Source organism: Phyllostomus discolor, chromosome 5, assembly GCF_004126475.2.
Source record: "Phyllostomus discolor isolate MPI-MPIP mPhyDis1 chromosome 5, mPhyDis1.pri.v3, whole genome shotgun sequence".
Taxonomy (NCBI): Eukaryota; Metazoa; Chordata; class Mammalia; order Chiroptera; family Phyllostomidae; genus Phyllostomus; species Phyllostomus discolor.
Genome location: NC_040907.2, coordinates 109,243,346 through 109,263,505, shown reverse-complemented (window position 1 = coordinate 109,263,505; position 20,160 = coordinate 109,243,346).

Genomic DNA, 20,160 nt, shown 5'->3' with positions numbered 1-20,160 from the left:
GGACGGAAGGAAAAATACCAACAACCAAGAACTGAGATAGCCAATCAAATACATATACTAGGATTAACAGAATTCTATCAATGCCACACACATACAAGGCAGCCATCTGTTATGTTGATCCTCAGCCTCTACCTGGTGAAGTGGCATATTAACCAAAGCAAAGATATGGGGAAAGGGTGCTATAAAGAGGATTTGCTCCAAGTAACAGGAGACACACCTAACATAAAGTGTTACAACAAATATGAGAGGGGGAAAATCCAGTTACCTGACTCATTAATAAACTCCATTGGCCCACTTGACTCACTAATAAACTCCACTGCACAGCAACATCTGGAGCTCTGGCTCTACCACTGTTCCCACACAGAGAGAGCAAATAACCTCAGAAAAAGAGAGACCTTCCTGCCATGTAGCTGTCACACCAGTAGCCTGTCCCTACTACACATGGATCACTTACCTATCAAATATGCTATGACCCAGATAATTGAAAAGGAGTTTACACAATATATGACAGAACCCTTCTCAAATTCCAACATAGCAAACACAAACCATCTGTTGTAAATATGAATAAATAGGAAGAACAATCACTAGATACATAAAGATATACGATACTTCACAAAAGGAGACCATTCTGCAGAATCATAGCAAATGTTTTCCTTTCTATAAAAGGAAATAAGGCTTTAAAAACACCTATTTATATTTCATATATAAAGAACTTATACAATTCAACACTAAATAAAGAAAAACAACAACAACAAAAAAACAAACAACTCAATTGAAAAATGGGCAAAGGACCTGCATAGACACTTCTCCAAAGAAGATATAGAGAGGACCCAGAGGTATATGAAAAAGTGCTCAATGTCACTAATCATCAGAGAAATGCAAATTAAAATTACAATGACATACCACCTCACACCTGTCAGAATGGCTACCATCAATAAATCAACAAAGAAGTGTTGGTAAAGATGTGAAGAAAAGGGAACCATAGTGTACTGTTGGTAAAAATGCAGATTTGTGGAGCCACATGGGAAACAGTATGAAGTTTTCTGAAAATTTTTTAATGGAACTGGCTTTTGACCCAGTGATCCCACTTCTGGAAATATAACCTAAGAAACCCAAAACACTAATTTAAAAGAATATATGCACCCCTATGTTCATGCCACATTATTTACAATAATCAAGATCTGGAAGCAGCCCAAGTGCCCATCAGTAGATGAGTGGATAAAAAAACTATGGTGCATTTACTCAATGGAACACTGTTCTGCCATAAAAAAGAAAACCTTACCTTTTGTGATAGCACTGATGGACCTAAAGATTGTGAGTCCAAGTGAAATAAACAAGTCAGAGAAAGAAAAATACCACATGATCTCACTTATATGTGGAAAATAATGAACAACATAAACTGATGGAAAAATAGAAACAGAGGCATGGAACAGACTAACAGCTGTCAGAGGGGTGGGAGTTGGGGGACTTGATGAAAGAAGGTGAAGGGATTAAGCAAAAACAAAACAAAACAAAACATACAATGAGGTTTTTCCATAAAGTTTACAGCCATGTAATATGAAAAATAGAGACATTTATTGAAGAAGATACAAGATAAAAACACATTGTACAAAGGACAAGGATGCCTCAGTCCCCTTCAAAGTAGGCACCTTGGGACCTCACACAACTCTCCTAATCACCATCAGCTGCTGCTTTGTATTATCCTGAATCTCACTGAAGGTCTGAAATCTCTTTCCTTTCAAAGGTGATTTTAGTTTCGGGAAAAATCAGAAGTCTCAGGGCACCAAATCTGGTCTGTAGTGGGGCTGGGTCAACTGGGTGATTTGATGTTTTACCAAAAAACTCTGCAGGATATGTGATGCATGAGCAAGTGCGATGTTGTAATGAATCTGCCAATCACCAGGTGCGCATAGCTGCAGACCTCTGAATCATCCAAATAGTTTCCATGGAGGAATGTTCAAGCTCAATGCAAAATTTGATGCAGATTGGTTGCTCTACTTGTTCAGTCATTTTCAATGTGACAGCCACACAGTACACATGCTCACTCAACATTGTCTACCAACCCCAGGGAATAGTATAGTGAAGTCATCATTGTTCATGCATACATATTTCAGTCTGCTCTCATTGGCTGCCAGATTACATTGATATCATGCAAACCAAGAATGTGGATGAAAAGAGACTTTGATTTGGGTGATAGGTACACCATGCAGTATGCAGATGATGTTTTGTTAAGTTGTATGCTTAAAATCTATATGGTTTTGTGAACCAATGTCATCCCAATAAACTCTGTGAAAATAAATAAGAACTCCTATTTGTATTTTAAATGAAATCCAAGAGAATATTGTTATCATTTAAAAGGATATCTGTTTATTTATATAAATATGCTACACTATTAAATTATAAAGGAGATAATAAGAGAATTCTAGTGAGACCTTTCATTATATATATAAATGATATATATACACATATATATACATATACACACATGCATCAAATATAAAAATATAATAAACCAAAAACCTAGAAGCATTCATCAAAATGCTAACAGTGTCTATTTCATTATCTTATTTTTTATAGTAAATATGAACTACTTCATGATAGAAAAGCATTTTTTAATTTTCAAAATGGAGATTAAATCTGGGAAAATTAAATAATCCAAAATAATAAAAGCTTACTTCCAGATAAAAAGCACAGTTACTCAGTGGGTGATGTCAGCATCGTGGTGGAGTAAGAAGACTCCATTGTTTCTCCTCTTAAAATGACAACTAAGACAATTACAACTCAACAAAGGATCCCCTGCTCAATACACAAAGATGTCTGAAAGATCCACCCATCAGAATGGAACTGGAGAGCCTTATGCTACATGAAATAAGCCATGCAGTGAAAGACAAATACCATATGGTCTCACCTTTAAGTGGAACCTATTCAACAAAACAAACAAGCAAGCAAAATATAACCAGAGACATTGAAATTAAGAACAATCTGACAGTAACCAGAGGGGAGGTGGGGGGCAGATAATGGGGGGAAAGGTGGGAAGGGTTTTCTGGAACAACTATAAAGGACTCATGTATGAAACCAAGGGGGAGAATCAGGAAAGGGAGGTGAGGATGGCTGGAGTGGGGGACAGGGAGTGGGGGGTAAATGTAGAAAACTGTACTTGAACAACAATAAAACAATTTTAAGAAGAAAAAAAGAATATCTGAAGGTGGACAGATTGAAATGAGCAGCAGAGGCTGACAGGCGGAAGGATTAGGACAGTCACTCCAGATGCAGTTCACCAAGGCTCCAGTGAGGGCAGCAGTGGAGGAATCTGGCTGCAGTACTCGCATTTGAGCCTGGAGAGAAAGAGAGGCAAAGGCAGTGGTTCCTGAGAAAAGGCATCTCCTTTCCCCTCTCCTCATTGAAGCAGAACCCCCACCCTGCCCCCACTGCCCAGAGATGGCTGGGAAGCTTAAAACAATAGAGCAACTCTGACAGCCATTAATGCAAGAGGGGTAGAGACACACTTGCCTCCATAGCCTTACGCATCCTGACAGAGCCCAGTAAATAAAGCTGAGAAGCCTTCTACAGGGCACTGGTGCCCACAGCTGTTGCTGGCAGTAGGGTGGGGCTGCCTGAATTTCACTTTGCTTCCTAAAAGAGCCAGGTAGAGATTACTGAGATGCCTTAAATTGTACATTGAGGCTGTGAAATCATGAACTTACCCCCATCCCTCCACCCTCCTCATCCTGGCAGAGATCAGTAGATGTTGGGGACCACCCTGCCTGGTCTCAGGAAGCTGTAACTCCCCCTTGACTTAGGCTGAGTGACAGACCTCCAGACCAGGAGCCACTAAGGTGACAAAAACTTATTTCCCTGGCATGAATGCTGCCTGTTCTGTGCCTGACCTCCCAAGCTTGATCAGTTAGCCAGTGACGGGTAAGATCTCCCATGGAGGGAATTATCTAAGACAGGCATGATCATGAGGAGGCCTCTAAGAAGAGACTCAGGACTGTGGAAATGAAGGGGTAATGGCTATCAACCCCTGCCCCCTCGACTTTGTCAAAGCGTGAGTCCTTGTTCTTAGAAGTAAGAAATCCAAGTCTCCTGGCTGCCTTTGCCTCTGTTGACTCAGGCCTGCGGAAATAGCAGGGGCAGTACAGCCAAGACCAGAAACAGCGGACCCCCAGGGTAATCAGGCCTGGGACATAAAATATGCAAGATCCTGTGATATCTGTTTGCTGGAGGCTGTTATTAAATTAGAATATGGAGGCAGAAGCAGGAAACCAAAAATAGCCCTTTGAGCCATATATTAAAACCCCAAACCTCTGCCCAGAATAACAGCGGGGATTCTGTCTGCACCTTTGTAAGTCACCTACTTCTTTTGATCTTTTCTGCCAGACTGTGAATCCACAAACTAAGTCTGTATTCTCAATAAAAATCTGCTTGGGAATGGATACGGGGCTCTCTCCACTAGAGAGAGTGGCCATTCTGTCCCTATTTCCCCACAGGACCTGGTTGTCTCTGTGTATGGTTTTTTCATGTTTTCAATGAGTATCTGCAGGAGAGATGGATACTGCTGTCCGGTATCTGCCACAAGTAGAGGCAGTGGAGATGATTTAAGAAACACAGCAGGGGTAGACCTTTAGTAAACAGGACGTAGTGCTGAGAGCTCATACAACCAGTTTTCTGCCACCTACCACATACCTCCACCACAGTGGTAGTGTCCCATAAACAAGGTGAGCTGGTTACACAAAGAACATCCAGCATCTCAGTGGATACACAGCATTTTTCTTAACCAAAGTGATAAAGCTCCACCTCAGTCCCAGAGATGCAAATAGTGTGGGTAAGAGAAAACCAAACTTGTGCTAACACCATCTACTGAAAAACAAAAGAAAAAAGTACCCTATATCTTAACCTGCTGAATTCTTGGGAGCAAAACAGTATTTAAAGAAGAAAAAAGAGGTTGCTGCCTCAAGTGCCCAGGCAGAGAAACAATCCATCAAATACCATGAATAACCAAGTTAACACGGAAGCACAGAAAGAAAATGAATTCTCCAGAAACCAGACTCAAAGTTATGGAAGACTGTCACTTAAATGACAAAATTTAAGACTGCAGTTATGTCCCTGGCTGGCATAGCTCAGTGGATTGAGCGCCAGCTGCAAACCAAAGCATCACAGGTTTGATTCCCAGTCAGGGCACATGCCTGGGTTGCAGGCCACAGCCCCCAGCAGCTGCACATTGATGGATCTCTCTCTCTCTCTCTCTCTCTCTCTCTCTCCCCTCCCTTCCCTCTCTAAAAATAAATAAAATCTTATAAAAAAAAGACTGCAATTATGAAGACATTCACTGAGATAAAAGAGTACTTAGAAAAAAGTTCAATGATTTCTGGAAGAAAATTAATGAACAAATACAGTGCTTTACCAAAGAGACTGAAAATAAAAAAAAATCTGGGGCTAAAGAACTCAATAAATAAGATGAGGAATGCATCAGAAAGCATTTGAAACAGCAAACCAGGTAAAAAAGAATTAGCTCAAAGATAGAAACTTATATGACCCATGACTATCTGACTCCATTACAAAGAGCAACATAAGCGTAACAGGTATAGCAGAAGAAGAGAGGGAGTAGGAAACAAGAGCAAATAGCTATGCAAGTCAATGGGAACTTCCCAAACCTATGAAAAGAACTGGATCCTGGAATCCAATAAGCTAACAGGAAACCTACTTATCTCAATGCAAAAGACCTTCTCCAAGACACATTATATTAAAACTATCAAAAGTTAGTGAAAAAGAATGTTCAAGGCAGCAAGGAGCAGGGAACAAGACTGTAACCTACAAAGGAAACCCCATTAGATTATCATTAGCTTTTTCAGGAAAAACCTTACAAGCTAATAGACAGTGGAACTGAATATTCAAACAATTGAAAGAGGGAAACTACCAGCCAAATAGAATATATCCAGTAATATTATCCTTTAGATATGAAGGAGAAATAGACTTTCCCCAAAAAATAAGAGCTGAGGGATTTTACCACTACAAGACCTGCATTATAAGAAATTCTAGAAGAAAAAGATAAAAGTATACAAAACTTTCATATGACAGAGAGACCAAAGCAGAAAAATGCAACTTTTTTCATAATAGGGTATTAACTATAGCATGGAGGTTAAAGGGGAAAAAAGAAGTTTTAAAAAAAACTATGATTTTTGAAATTTGGAAACAAACACACAACAATGAAAAGGCTAATTTGTGACAACAAAATTATAAAAGGGGAGGAGAAAAATAACTGAACTTGCACAGGTGAATACAAATGAAATGCAATCAAAATAAAAAGGACTATTTTATGTATGAAACATTTTTTACATAAGACTAATGGTAAACACAAAACCAAAATACTATTAGAAACTAAAAAAATATAGTAAAGTTGTAGGATACAAAATCAATATACAAAATCTATTGCATTCCTACATAGTGACAACAAAATATCAGAAAAAGAAACAAATAAAACAATCCCATTTACAACTGCAATACAAAAGATAAAATACCTAGTAATAAACTTAATAAAGGAGGTGAAGAACCTGTACACTGAAAACAAGAAGATATTGTTTAAAAATGAGGAAAATACAAGGTATGTTCATGAATTACAAGAATTAATATTTTTAAATGGCTATATTACTGAAAACAATATACAGACTTAATGCAATCTCCAGCCAAATGCCAAAGGCATCTTCCACAAAAATAAAACAAAACAAATCTCAAACTTCTATGGAGCCATGAAGACCCCAAATAGCCAAAGCAATCTTGAAGAAAAAATTAAAAAGCCTGAGGTGTCATACTCCCTAACATTTTATTATACTACAAAGCTACAATAATCAAAACAGTATGTACTGGCAGAAAAAGAGACACACAGACCGATAGAACAGAATTGAGTGTCCAGAAATACAGGAAAGTAACTTTCAAAAAAGGTATCAAAAACATACAATAGGGAAAGTCTTTTCAATAAATGATGTGGGGAAAACTGGAAAGCCACATGTAGAAGAATGAAATTAGACTGCTATCTGATACCACACACAAAAATTAACTCAGAATGGATTAAAGATCTAAAACAATAGAATACATAGAAGAAAACATAGGCACTAAACTTATCCACCTGGGATTCAGAGGTTTTTTTGTGAACTTGACCCCAAAGGGAAGGGAAATTAAAAGAAAAATGAATGAGACTACATTAAACTAAAAAGCTTCTGCACAGCAAAAGAAACCATCATCAAAACAAAAAGGCAATCAACCAAATGGGAGGAGATATTTGCAAGTGATATATCTGATAAGGGGCTAATATTGAAAATACATAAAGAACTCATACAACTCTACAATAAAAGAGCAAACAATCTGATTAAAAAATGGGCAGAGGATATGAATACTTACTTTTCCCAGGAATAAACACAGATAGCCAACAAACATAGGAACAGATGCTCAATATCATTAGTTATAAGGGAGATGCACATCAAAACTGCAATGAGATACCACCTCGCACCTATTAGAATGTCTATTACCATTAAGACAAGGAATAACAAGTGTTGGAGAGGATGTGGAAAAAAGAGAACCCTTGCATGCTGCTAGTTGGAATGTAAATGTAAATTGGTGCAACTACCATAGAAAACAGTATGGAAATTCCTAAAAAAATTAATGATAGAACTATCATAAGACCAAACAATCCCTCTTCTGGGTACTACCTGAAAATTTTGAAAACACTTATTTATAAAGTCATATATATATATATATATATATATATATATATATATATATCCTTATGTTCATTGCGGCATTACTCATAACAGCCAAGACATGGAAAAACCCAAGTATCTTTCAATGGATGACTGGATGTGGTACATATATGAGGTCTGCCCAGGAAAAGCCCAACCATTGTTAATATAATGAGAATGATATGCACGACATCAATGCAAAGTGTCAGCTAAGGACAGTGGACTGGAATGTGCATGCATGAGCAATGATCACTTCACTGTGCTAGTCTGTGGGGGTGGTTGATGCCACTGAGTGAGCATGTTTACTGTGTGGCTGTGGCATTCAAAATGACTGAATGAGTAGAACATCAAACCTGTATCAAGTTTTGCATTGAGCATGAACATTCCTCCATGGGAACTATTCAGATGATACAGAAGGCTGCAGCTATAGGCAACTGGTGATTTGCCTTGCTATGCACAATGTTTCTTGTGTCTTGTATCTTCTTGAATAAATGTCTCTATCATAGTACATGGCTGGATACCTTCTGGACAGACCTCGTATACAATGGTATATACTCAGTCATAAAAGGATGAAATATTACCATATTCAACAATATGGACAAATCTTGAGAGTATTATGCTAAGTGAAATAAGTCAGATGTAAAAGGACAAGAATCATGTAATATCACTAGTGTGGGATATAAAACAAAAAGCAATAAATGAATAACCAAAGCAAACTCAGGTGTAAAGAAGAGATTTGCTGGTTAGCAGATGGAAAGAGTGGTGGGAGGAAGGCAAATAGTGTAAAGTGGGTCAGATATATGGTGATGAAACAAGACTACACATCCAGTAATGAACACACATAGAGTACACAGATGTCATATTATGAAGTTGTATACCTGAAATTTATTTAATGTTATTAATCAATGTTACCCTAATAAATTCAATAAAAATAAAATTTAAAAAACAATCTAACTCAGTTAAAACCCTTAAAGTGAGAAGTGAAGAGAAAAACAAGTTAGTGATTTAGAAAACTAGCATAAGGAATTTTCCCATAACTTGGATAAAATGATAAAAAAATAACAATAGTGCCTAAAATGCAAGGAGGCAGAACATATAAAGGAAATATGTAAAATGAATTTCAGAAGAAAAGTATAAAACACACAGCAGGAAAGAAGTAACTCAAGTGATCATAGGAGAAAAGAAGGGATAGTAATAGAATAGATAGTAAAAGAAGGAATTCACACCAGGTCCAAGCAGCATGGTATATACTCCGCATGAACTTCAATACGGTCCTTTAAAATAAATACATAAATAAAAACTTCAATATAATCCTTTGAAAAAGGCATATTATTATTCATGCTTTTCAGATGAGGAGCCTTTCACTCAAAGTGGCTAAGTAATTTGTTTCATATTACACAACAATTCTCCTAGATTCCACAGTCCACAGATAATTCCATGATTTGCTTCCCTTCAAGTAAGACTCAAGCTTGCAGATGGAAAGGCCTTACCTAGTGTCAGATGACATTAATGAAGAGAGCCACTAAAACCTTGGGACTAGCAGAGCATAAAGTTAGAGAAAGAAAGCAAAAACTGTGCTAGTGGATCACTGGAGGTAAAATAGAGTTATGCTACTCACATTTCCAGCCCTGGATTCCTGAAACCTGGCTGTGGCAGAAATTGTACCATATCTTGGACACCAATTTGAAGTATACTCATATACAACTTCCTAGAGAACATTTCCTCAGGCCTGTGAGGCACAGCCACCTAGCTGGCACTGTAACTGAGTCTTCAAAAGGCCATTCAACCATTATATCAGGCCAGCTGCTTCAGGATGATGAGGAATATGGTAATCCTAGTGAATTGTATGAGCATGAGCCCATTGCCACAAATCATTTGCCTCAAAGTGAGTTTCCTGTGCTGTGTGGGATACCATAACAGTGGATAAAGCATTCTTTGGGGTTGTTTGGGGGTTGTTGTTGTTGGTTTGTTTGCCCATTCAGAGAGGTCTAGCCACATACCTCTTCCCCAGACCTCCTTGTAATCAATTTTTCAATTACATTCCTGCTTCTGTAGGTCCATGGATGGTAGATTTGGTGGAAGCATTATATCCAAGGAAGGCAAATCTATATTCAGTGTGTATTCTAGTATGAATAAAGCACTGTTCCTTCTATGACAGAAGCAGTCCATTGTAATCAAGCTGCCATCAGAATGCTGGCTGTGACCTCAGAAAATGCTGCCCTACTGGGGCCTCAGTGTAGGTCTCTGCTGCTGGCAGGTTGGGTACTCAGCAGCGGCCACAGCAAGGTCAGTCTTGGTGAGTGAAAGTCAATGCTGCTGATCCCATGCATAACCTCTATTCCTGCCAGCATGTCTATTTTGTTCCTGGGTCCCTGGGCACTGGCAAGAATGTCCAGGAACGAGGTTGACTGATATCCACAGAATGGGCTATGATCACTTACTACAATCCTTTATATAAAGCACCCTTCAGTGAATATTCTCACGGAACATAAATATCTTCATGTTTTGGGGTTTTTTGTTGTTGTTTGTTTGTTTTATGCCCAGAGAGGTCTAGCCACATACCTCTTCCCCAGACCTCCTTGTAACCAATTTTTCAATTACGTTCCTTCCAAATCCCTAACCATCCAGCTAAGCCATTGGCTGGAGTCCATGAATTGCTACAGATTTGACCTCTGGTCATCTCTCCTTTATTCAAAGTAAAAAGAATACCAAGTACACTGCTTAAAGTCCTACCAACTTGGAGGATTTCCCTTCATCACTGTCCTTCAGGGATGTCCCACAAAAGGGGCCATTGTGCTGCTACTGTCTACTTCCAGGTGATGCCTCCATAACATGTAGAATCACCTGTGAATGAAGACCCAGTTTTCTCTCCAGTTAAATGATCATTAGGAATGCCTCATGAGGCCACAGATAGAGGCTAGGAAGAAGAAGGTGATATAGCAAGAGAGGGACCACGGGCATTCAGCTGCTTTATGTAACTTCCATGTACCTTCATGGCCTGCTCAAGCCCAACCTCCTATATACCACTTCCACTAGAGGATGGAGTACTGCTATGCAAGCATACCTTTCTGGCATGATGGCCCATGGGTAAGTGTTCAGTACTTACTAAGGCCCAGTAGTAAGTAAAATGCTGTTTTTCAAAAGAAAAGTAGTTCTAAGCAGATATTGGTAGGGCTTTGCTCCAAAATCCCTTGGGTCTGAGCTGCAGGGGCTGCATATAGAAGCTGGCAAAGGCTCCAAACATTATTCCTGCCTTCCACTCACATTGCATCTGCTGGATTATATGGCTCATGTGGCAGAGAAGCTTGCACATGGACCTGTTGCAGGGCCTTCTGTTATTCTGAGCTCTCCTCAGAACAGTAGCTCTTAGAGTCTGTTAGTATATGAGCCAGAGTATCACACCCAAATGAGGAATATGTTGCCTCCAAAGTCCAAAGAGGTCCACTAGGAATTGTGCCTCTTTTGGCTATAGGAGGGATCAGAGACAACTTTTTATCCTTCACCTTATAAAAGATTACTTTGGCATGCCCCTCATACCTCTGGATCTCTAGATATTTCACCAAAGTAGAAGGCCACTGAATTTTTGTTGGATTCATTTCCCACTCTCTGATATACAAAGGTCTTACCAGTTAGTCTAAAAGTACATGCATGTGCTACATAAAGACATTTCAGTCAACAATGAACCACATATTTGACAAAGATCTCATAAGATTATAATGAAGCCAAAAAATTCCTATTACCCAGTAACATCATAGCAGTCCCTGGTAACATTGCAGCATAACACATTACTCATGTTTGTGATGATGCTGGTGTTAACCAACCTACTGTGCTGCCATACCTATAAAATACTACACACCATATTACTGTATCTTTACAATGTTTAGGTATGTTTAGACACAATATCATTTACCATTGTGTTACAATTGCCTACAGTATTCAGTACAGGTTGGTAGCCTGGAAGCAATAGGCTATACCATATAGCCTAGGTATGTAGTAGGCTATATCATCTCATATATTGTGTAAGTGTACTCTGAGATGTTTGCACAGTAATGAAATTGCCTAGTAACACATTTCTAAGAACATATCCCTGTCATTAAGCAACACATGACTGTAGTTACTTGCTATTCTTGCTCTCTAGGTTCAGTCAGCATAATGTCATCAATATAATAGACCAATGTGATGTCTTAAGTAAGAGAAAGGTAATCAAAATTCCTCTGAACTATGACATAGAGTTGAAAAGTTGATATACCCAAGGTAGGCTTCTGGTAGTATTTACTAACTGGGATGGAGAAAAAGCATTTGCCCAGTCCATAGGTACATACCAAGTACCAAGGAATGTGTATGCAATCACATCTGGTACAGTAGCTGTGATTAGAATTGCTGTCTGCTTAAGCTTAAAATAATCTGCCATCATTCTCCAAGATCCACCTGGTTTCTAAACAGGTCAAATAGGTGAGTTGAATAGAAATGTCATGGGAACCACTACCCCTGCATCTTTAAGTCCTTGATGGTGTTACTAACCTTTCTGCACTCTTTCTAGGACTGCAGTATTTCTTTTAGCTTACTATTTTCCTTGCTGGAAGCATATATAGTAGCTTCCAGTTGGTCTTTTCCACTATAATATCCCTCACCCTGCAGGTTAAGGAACCAAAGTGGGGATCCTTACAACTGCTAAGTATTTCTATTCCAATTATGCATTCCCCACTGGGGAAATAACTATAATGGTCCAGCACTTACTGGATCCACTGTAAAATGGACCTAAGATAAAATTTCATTGATACTCTGACCTCCATTAGCACCACTCTAATTGGTAGGACACAGTGATATTTCTGGTCTCTTGGAATTAGTATCAGATTAGTGCCAGTGTCAGCAGCATTGACAAAGAAGACTCTCCAGAGTTTAAGGTTTGATGTGCTCATCTTCATCGGGATCTTCCCATATGTTTCTATTCCAAACTTCAGGATCTCATACCTTCTCCATTGGTACCATAATTTTAACAGGAAACACCCTATAAGATTACAAATTCACTTTGCATTGTAATTCAGCTATTTGCAAGATGAGTCTCTAGGTGTGATTTTCTGCAGTCCCACCTCCATGGCTACAAGACATAAGGGTTTCTTTCAGGGAAGACATAAAAACTTTTAGGTCACTTATGTGATACTTGAGCTGGAAATTCAAATCCCTGAAATCATTTTTTCTTTCCCTACTTTGTCTAGCATAATTAGGACCAAATAGCTAATCCCATTATACTTGTTAGTCTGACAAAAATGTTCTAATTTATCAAATGCACAGTCATACAGAACCTTGCTTCTTATACGTATTTGAGTAGGAATATAAAGCAGTGAGATTTTGTGCCATTTCACACTATGGATTACCAGTGCTCTCTTCACAAACTGAAAATAGTCATTAATGCCTTTATATATTTTCAGATTAGGGAATAAATTAATAAAACTCATCTTTAAGATACTGATCCTCTAGAACCACTCTTGATACCAAAATTGTATTTGCTAGTGTTCTACAGAGAATTAGAATCAACAGTCTGTATGTCTACAGTGAAAAATTTGTTTTAAGAAATCAGCTCACACGACTGTGGGGCTAGCGAGTCTGAAATCTGCAGGGCAGGCTGTCAGGCTGAAGATTCAGAGAAGAGTTGTTGCAGCCTTGAGTCTGGAAGGCAATTTGTAGGCAGAATGACTTTTTCCTCTAGGAAGTGTCAATCTTTTTCTCTCAATGCCTTTAACTGATTGAAGAAAGTTCATCCATATATGAAGGGTAATCTACTTTATTCAAAGTATACTGATTTAGAGACTCAAGATGGTAGAGGAGTGAGTGAAAGCTAAAAAAAAAAAAACTAGAGAGAGCTGCATACAAAGTTTGAGACTATATCAACTATTTAGCCCATCTCTAACCAAACAATTAATGAATCAGGACAAAGACCTCAAATGAAGGGAACATGGAAAGAAGGGGAAATGGCAGAAAACAAGACTTGCAAAACAGTTTTTGGATGAGAATTTAAGTGCTAAAAATGATTTCTTGAAAGCATAAAACAGGAAAACTTATTAATAGTCTGAAAAAATAATTAATATAGGGAAGCACTATTGCTCAATGGTTAAATGTAGGTTTAAATTCCATTTCTATCTTCTGTTTGCAGTATGACTGTAGGGAAAGTAATTAGCCTGTTTTAGCCATTTTGTAAAACAAAGATACTAAGAGTACCAATATCATAGAGTTGTGGTGAGGATTAAATGAGTTACCACCTATGTGGGACTTAGATCGGTGCTGAGCACATATAAACATATTATTATCACTATTACTATTGCTACTATTATTGGTGGTGATATTAATAGAAACAAACATTAAACAATCACTACAGTATGAATCCTTGTTGAATCTCTCCCTTAGAGAACTTGTATTTTCCCAGCTATCATATTATAATGATAAACTGTACTAACTATAAAAGGTATATTTTTGCACTCAGTCACAAACTACACTTTTAAACAAACTACTGAGGTATAATTGGCCTACACGAAAGCATCACTACAGTAAAGGTAATTTAACATTTCCATCACTACTACAATGTTCTCATGTCCCTCATATCCTCTTATTTCCTCTGTGCTCATGCATCCCTGAAGTCTTTTGAGTATCCTAATCTCCTCTTCTTATAAGGACACCAATTGGGTTGGAGTAGAGTCTACCCTAGTGGCATTACTTTAACTTAGTCACCCCTTTAAGTACAGTCACATTCTGAGGTCCTGGGGGCTAGGACTTCAACATACAAATTTAGAGGAACTCAATTCAGCCTGTGCAGTATATACTCCTTTGATTGGCTTTTTTCACTCCACATAATTATTTTGACTATATACAACATTATTTAATGTTGTTGAATGTATCATTAGTTTGCTTTTTTTTTTTTTTTTTTTTTTTGGCTGGGCAATATTCCATTGTATGAGCATATCACATTTGTTTATGTACTCTATTAATGAACCTCTGCTTGTTGTCAGTTTTTGGTTATAGAAAATAAAATTGATATGAGCATTTGTGTTCATCTTTATAAAGACATATGATTCTATTTCTCTTAAGAAAATATATAAGAGTAGAACTGTTGAGCAATATGGTAGGTAGATGGCTAACTTTATAAGAAATTGTTAAGCTCTTCATTGTAATGGGTAGGAAAAAATATTACAATACTTTTCACTTTCATTTTCTTAATGAGTAATGATGTTGAACATCTTTTCCCATATTTGTCACCTGTATACCTTCTTCAGAGAAGTGATTGATCAAATATTTTGCTCACTTATTCTTGGCTTATTTGTCCTCTTATCAAGTTGTAGGAATTCTTTATGTATTCTAAATATAAGTCCTTTGCCAAATAAATGTTTAGAATGTATTTTTCTCCAAGTCTGTTGCATGCCTTCTTATTTTATAACAGTGTACTTTGAAGAGCAATATATATTTTTTTAATTTGATGAAGTCCCATTTGTTTTTCCTTTTATATACTTCAGGGTTTCTGTTAGAAACTCTATTTAGAAACCCTATTCAGAAACTATATTTAGAAATCCCATTTAGAAAACTTTGCCAAACCCAAAGACACTAAATTTTTATGTTAGGTTTTCTTTAGAAGTATTATGGCTTTAATGCTTACATTCAGGCTTATAATCTATTTTGAATCTTTGTAGAGAGTAAGGGTCATAGTTTATTTCTGGTACAAGAATATGCAATTGTCCAGAACCATTTATTGAAAGATTATCATTTGCTTTCTGACTTGCATCTTTAAAATCTGATATAATCATCTATTCTTTTCTCCTTATGTGATTGTAGAAAACATTTGATGAAAAATGTGTAAAGAACCAAAGAGGTAAAAGACTGGTACTCAGAAAACTATACAACACTGAAGAAAGAAATCAAGGAAGACACAAACAAATGAAAGCATGTACCATGTTCGTGGATTGGAAGAATTAACATCATCAAAATGTCCATATAACCCAAAACAAGTTATAGATTCAACACATTCCCTATTACAGTATCAATGACATATTCACAGACATAGAACATACTTTAAGAATATATATGGAACCATAAATGACCCTGAATAGCTGCAGCAATTTTGAGAAAGAAGAATAAAGTAGGAGGAATCACAATACTTGATATCAAACCACATTACAAGGCCACTGTAATCAAAACAGCCTGGTACTGGCATAAAAACAGACACACAAACCAATGGAACAGAATAGAGAGTGAAGAAATAAGCCCAAGCCTTTATGGTCAACAAATGTTTGACAAAGGGGATAGAAGCATAATATGGAGTAAAAATAGCCTCTTCAAAAAATGGTGTTGGGAGAGCTGGACAGCTACATGCAAAAAAATAAATAAATAAATTTGAGCACCAACATACACCATACAGAAAAATAAATTCAAGGTGGATAAAGACTTAACTATAAGTGATGATACCATAAAAGTCCTAGAGGAGAATATAAGCAGGAAAACCTCAGATATTCCACACAGCAATATTTTCATTGATATGTCCCCTAGAGAAAGGGACATAAAGGAAAGAATAACAAATGGGACCGCATCAAACTAAAAATCTTCTGGATGGCTAAATAAAATAGCATTAAAATGAAAAGAGAACCAACTGTATGGGAAAACATATTAGCCAATGATACCTTGGACAAGGGTTTGATCTCCAAAATATATAAAGAACTCACATGACTCCACTCCAGGAAGACAAACAGCCCATTTAAAAAATGGGCAAAAGACCTGAATAGAAACTTCTCCAAGGAGGACAGAGGGCCCAGAGACATATGAAAAGGTACTCAGCATCACCAGCCAACAGAGAGATTCAAATGAAAAACACAATGAGATACCACTTCACACCAGTCAGGATGACCATCATAAAGAAATCAACAAACAACTACTGTTGGAGAGGATGTGGAGAAAAGGGAGCCCTAGTGCACTATTGGTGGGAATGCAGACTGGTGCAGCCACTATGGAAAACATATGTAGTTTCCTCAGAAAACTAAAAATGAAACTGCCTTTTGATCCAGCAATTCCACTGCTGGGATTATATCCTAGGAACCTTGAAACACCAATTCATAAGAACCTATACACCCCAATGTTCACAGCAGCACAATTTACAATAGCCAAGTGTTGGAAGCAACTTAAGTGCCCATCAGTAAATGAATGGATCCCAAAACTATGGTACATTTACACAATGGAATACTATGCAGCAGAAAGAAACAAGGAGCTCATACCCTTTGCAACAGCATAGATGAAACTGCAGAGTGTTGGGAACTGACCTGCCCTGTTTCAGAAGCTGTAACCTGCCATAGCTAAGGCTGAGTAAAAATCCTTGGGACCATAAGCCACTAAGAAGACAAAGCTTATATCCCTGGCAGGTGCACTGCCTCTGTCTTCTTTTCTTCACCCTGCTTGGCCCCTGGTGGATGACAGGTTACCCAATGGTAAGATTCCTCAAGGGAAGGATGACCTAAGACAGGCATGGGCATGATGTGGCCATCAGGGAAGGACTTGGGGGGCTATAGAAAAAGGGGGTAATGGACCCTCACCTCTCAGCTTTGATGTAACCTAAGTCCTCATTCTATCTGCAAGAAGTCTCCTAATCTCTTGGCTGCCTTACTTCCCCTGCCTGACTTAAGCCTGAAACAATGTGGGGTGTGGTCCTGTGCTAGAAAGGGCGGGTTTCTTTGGCAATCAGGACTAAGAAGAGAATGCATAAAATCCTGTGAAACCTGCTTTGTTAAGATTGCCTTCAAGTTAAATGATAAGGGTCTCAGCATAAAATGAGTTTGTTTCCCAAAGTTTTATTTATGGCCCTTTGGCTATCTGACCCTGACTCTTAATAAGCCCTGATAGTTCTTTGAATGTTATCTATTGTTTGATCATTACTGTCTGACAATGGTTGATGAGCTTTACATATAAGCTCTGTATTCCTGTGCAAATTAAACCCAATAAAACCCCATTGAGGAGCAGGCTATAGACCCTCCTCCTTTGAGAGATTGGCCACTTTTCCTCCCCAAGCAGATCATTTCTTGGTAGACTTATTCTCATCTGTGACAAGTGAGGTGGCTCTGTGGACGAAGCACCCCCACAAGAGAGCATTATGCTAAGTGAAATAAGCCAGGTGGCAGGAGACAAATACCATATGATTTCACCTTTAAGCAGAACCTAATCAACAAAACAAACAAGCAAGCAAAATATAACCAGAACCATTGAAATTAAGAATAATCTGACAATAATCTTGGGGAAGTGGGAGGGGCTATTGGGGGAAAAGGTGGGAATGATTTTCAGGAACAACCATAAAGGACATACAGACAAAACCAAGGGGGATGTAATCAGGGGAGAAAGGTGGGGATGGCTGGGTTGGGTGTGGAGTGCTGGGGGATAAATGCAGACAACTGCATTTGAACAACAATAAAATAATTTTTAAAAAATATGCCATCTTGCTCTGAAAAGTAGAAAATTCATAGAAATATGTCACTATTATTATTAGTTCAGGGTATGTCAGGCACCCTTTTATGAGCCTTAAATATATTTTAATCTCAGAGCTTATTTCTTCATCTATAAAACAAGAATAGCAATATCTGACTGGTCTACTTCAGAGGAAGTTGGTAAGGATTATGCATTTAAAAGTGCTTTATAAATTATAAAGTGCTACAGAAATGCAAGCTATGGCTCTATCCAAGATGGCGTCGGAGTAGGAAGGAGCAGATTCGGCTTCTCCCTGCTCAGGGGAGAAAGTCCTGGCTGATCTACAGAGTAGAGAAGCAAGCAACCAACATACTTCAGCATATGTGAAAATAGAGGACCAAGGATTGTGGCAGAACCATAAACCAGACCCTAAGAAGAGTGCTGCAAGAGGGTAGGGTCCCAGGGACCAGCGCAGGGTCTGGGGGCTGCAGTCCCAGGCCCAGTGCCTGCTGCTGGGTTTGCCACAGAGTCCTTGGGAGAGAGCCAGAACAACTGCTCCCTCCCCAGCCAAACAAGGTCTGACCAGCACTGGGAGGAATCCAGGTGCTAGCAAACACACAAGGGCTGTGAGCACCTTTGGAGGCTATGGACACCAGAGGGGCTGGGTCGAGTAGTGGGGCCCTGATCCCCACAGACACCAGTCTGGCTGGAGAGTTTGGCTGCAGGAGAAGCCAGGCCATTGTATGGAGCAGCAGGCTCGAACAGGAGGAATCTCTCAAGAAAGAAGTGAAAAGACAGACACTGTTTGGGGAATTCTCCTAAAGTGATCAATAGCTACAGCCTCCCTGCCACCCAGCCTAGTGCGCACGAGAAGAGCATCCCCGCACCCCAGTCCACAGCAGTAACCCTGGGGAAAGGCCTGATTCCCACACCCAGGGCACAAGGCTGAGGAGCCACATTAGCTTCCCAGACAGTGCAGGAGCCAGTGTGCAGGCCACTGACCTAGGAAGAAAAGCCACATCAATCACCCCTCAGCCTGCCACAGCCAGCAAGAGCAGAAAAAAACGGTTTGGCCACTTTGAAACCAAGAGACTTTTTAATTTTATTATATTTTTTAACAATTCTTAATTTTTAAATTTTTATTGTTTTTATTCTCTTTTGATTTCTTTTTCCTCTCTTTCCTTATTTCTTGTTTTATTCCTTCCTACTTCCTTTCCTCCAATTTTATCTCTTCTTCCTTCCTTCACTGCCTTTTTTATTTTTTAATTTTTTTTTCTAAATACCTACACGTGAGACAAAATCCTGGATCTGTGAAAAGACCAAAGTTGAACCCAAAGATGGGGCATCACAACAGCTGTGACAGTGAAACAAATTTCACTCCACTATTACAGACAACCTGAAAGTTATTGCATATTTGTATTATTATTACTTTTCCAGTATTCTTACATCTTTTTTTAAATAATATTTTTGTATCCCTCTTCTTTTTGTATACTCTGCTTTGCTAGGCTGGCTATATTGTATGACCTGACAGCTTTCCCCTGATGTCTCTTTCATAGTGTATTGCTAATATACTGTCCTTTAACTCATCTGTGTCCCATTAGCACACTACTCGAGGTTCTGTACTCCCTATTCTTGTAACCTAAATCTCATTAATTCTGTCATATGATCGTTGCCCTAATATTATTGTAAATAATTGCTGTTCCATGCAATTGTAATTACTTCACAACACCCTTCCCAGATCTTAGCCTATTTCAAAGTTTCCTGAACATTATTACTGTAGTAGTTAATTATATTCTGTCACACACTACACCTATTTATTATCCTTTACTCTCACCTTACCTCAGAATCTGACCTCCCACAGCCTCACTGTTTTATAGATCTAACTCACAATCCTTCCCTCCCCAACAAGAGTCTTATCTTCTTTCCATCCTTTCTAAAAATCAGCTAGCTGGGTGGAAGATCATGGTTAACACTATACAAAGTCAAAGGATCTTGTATCTCT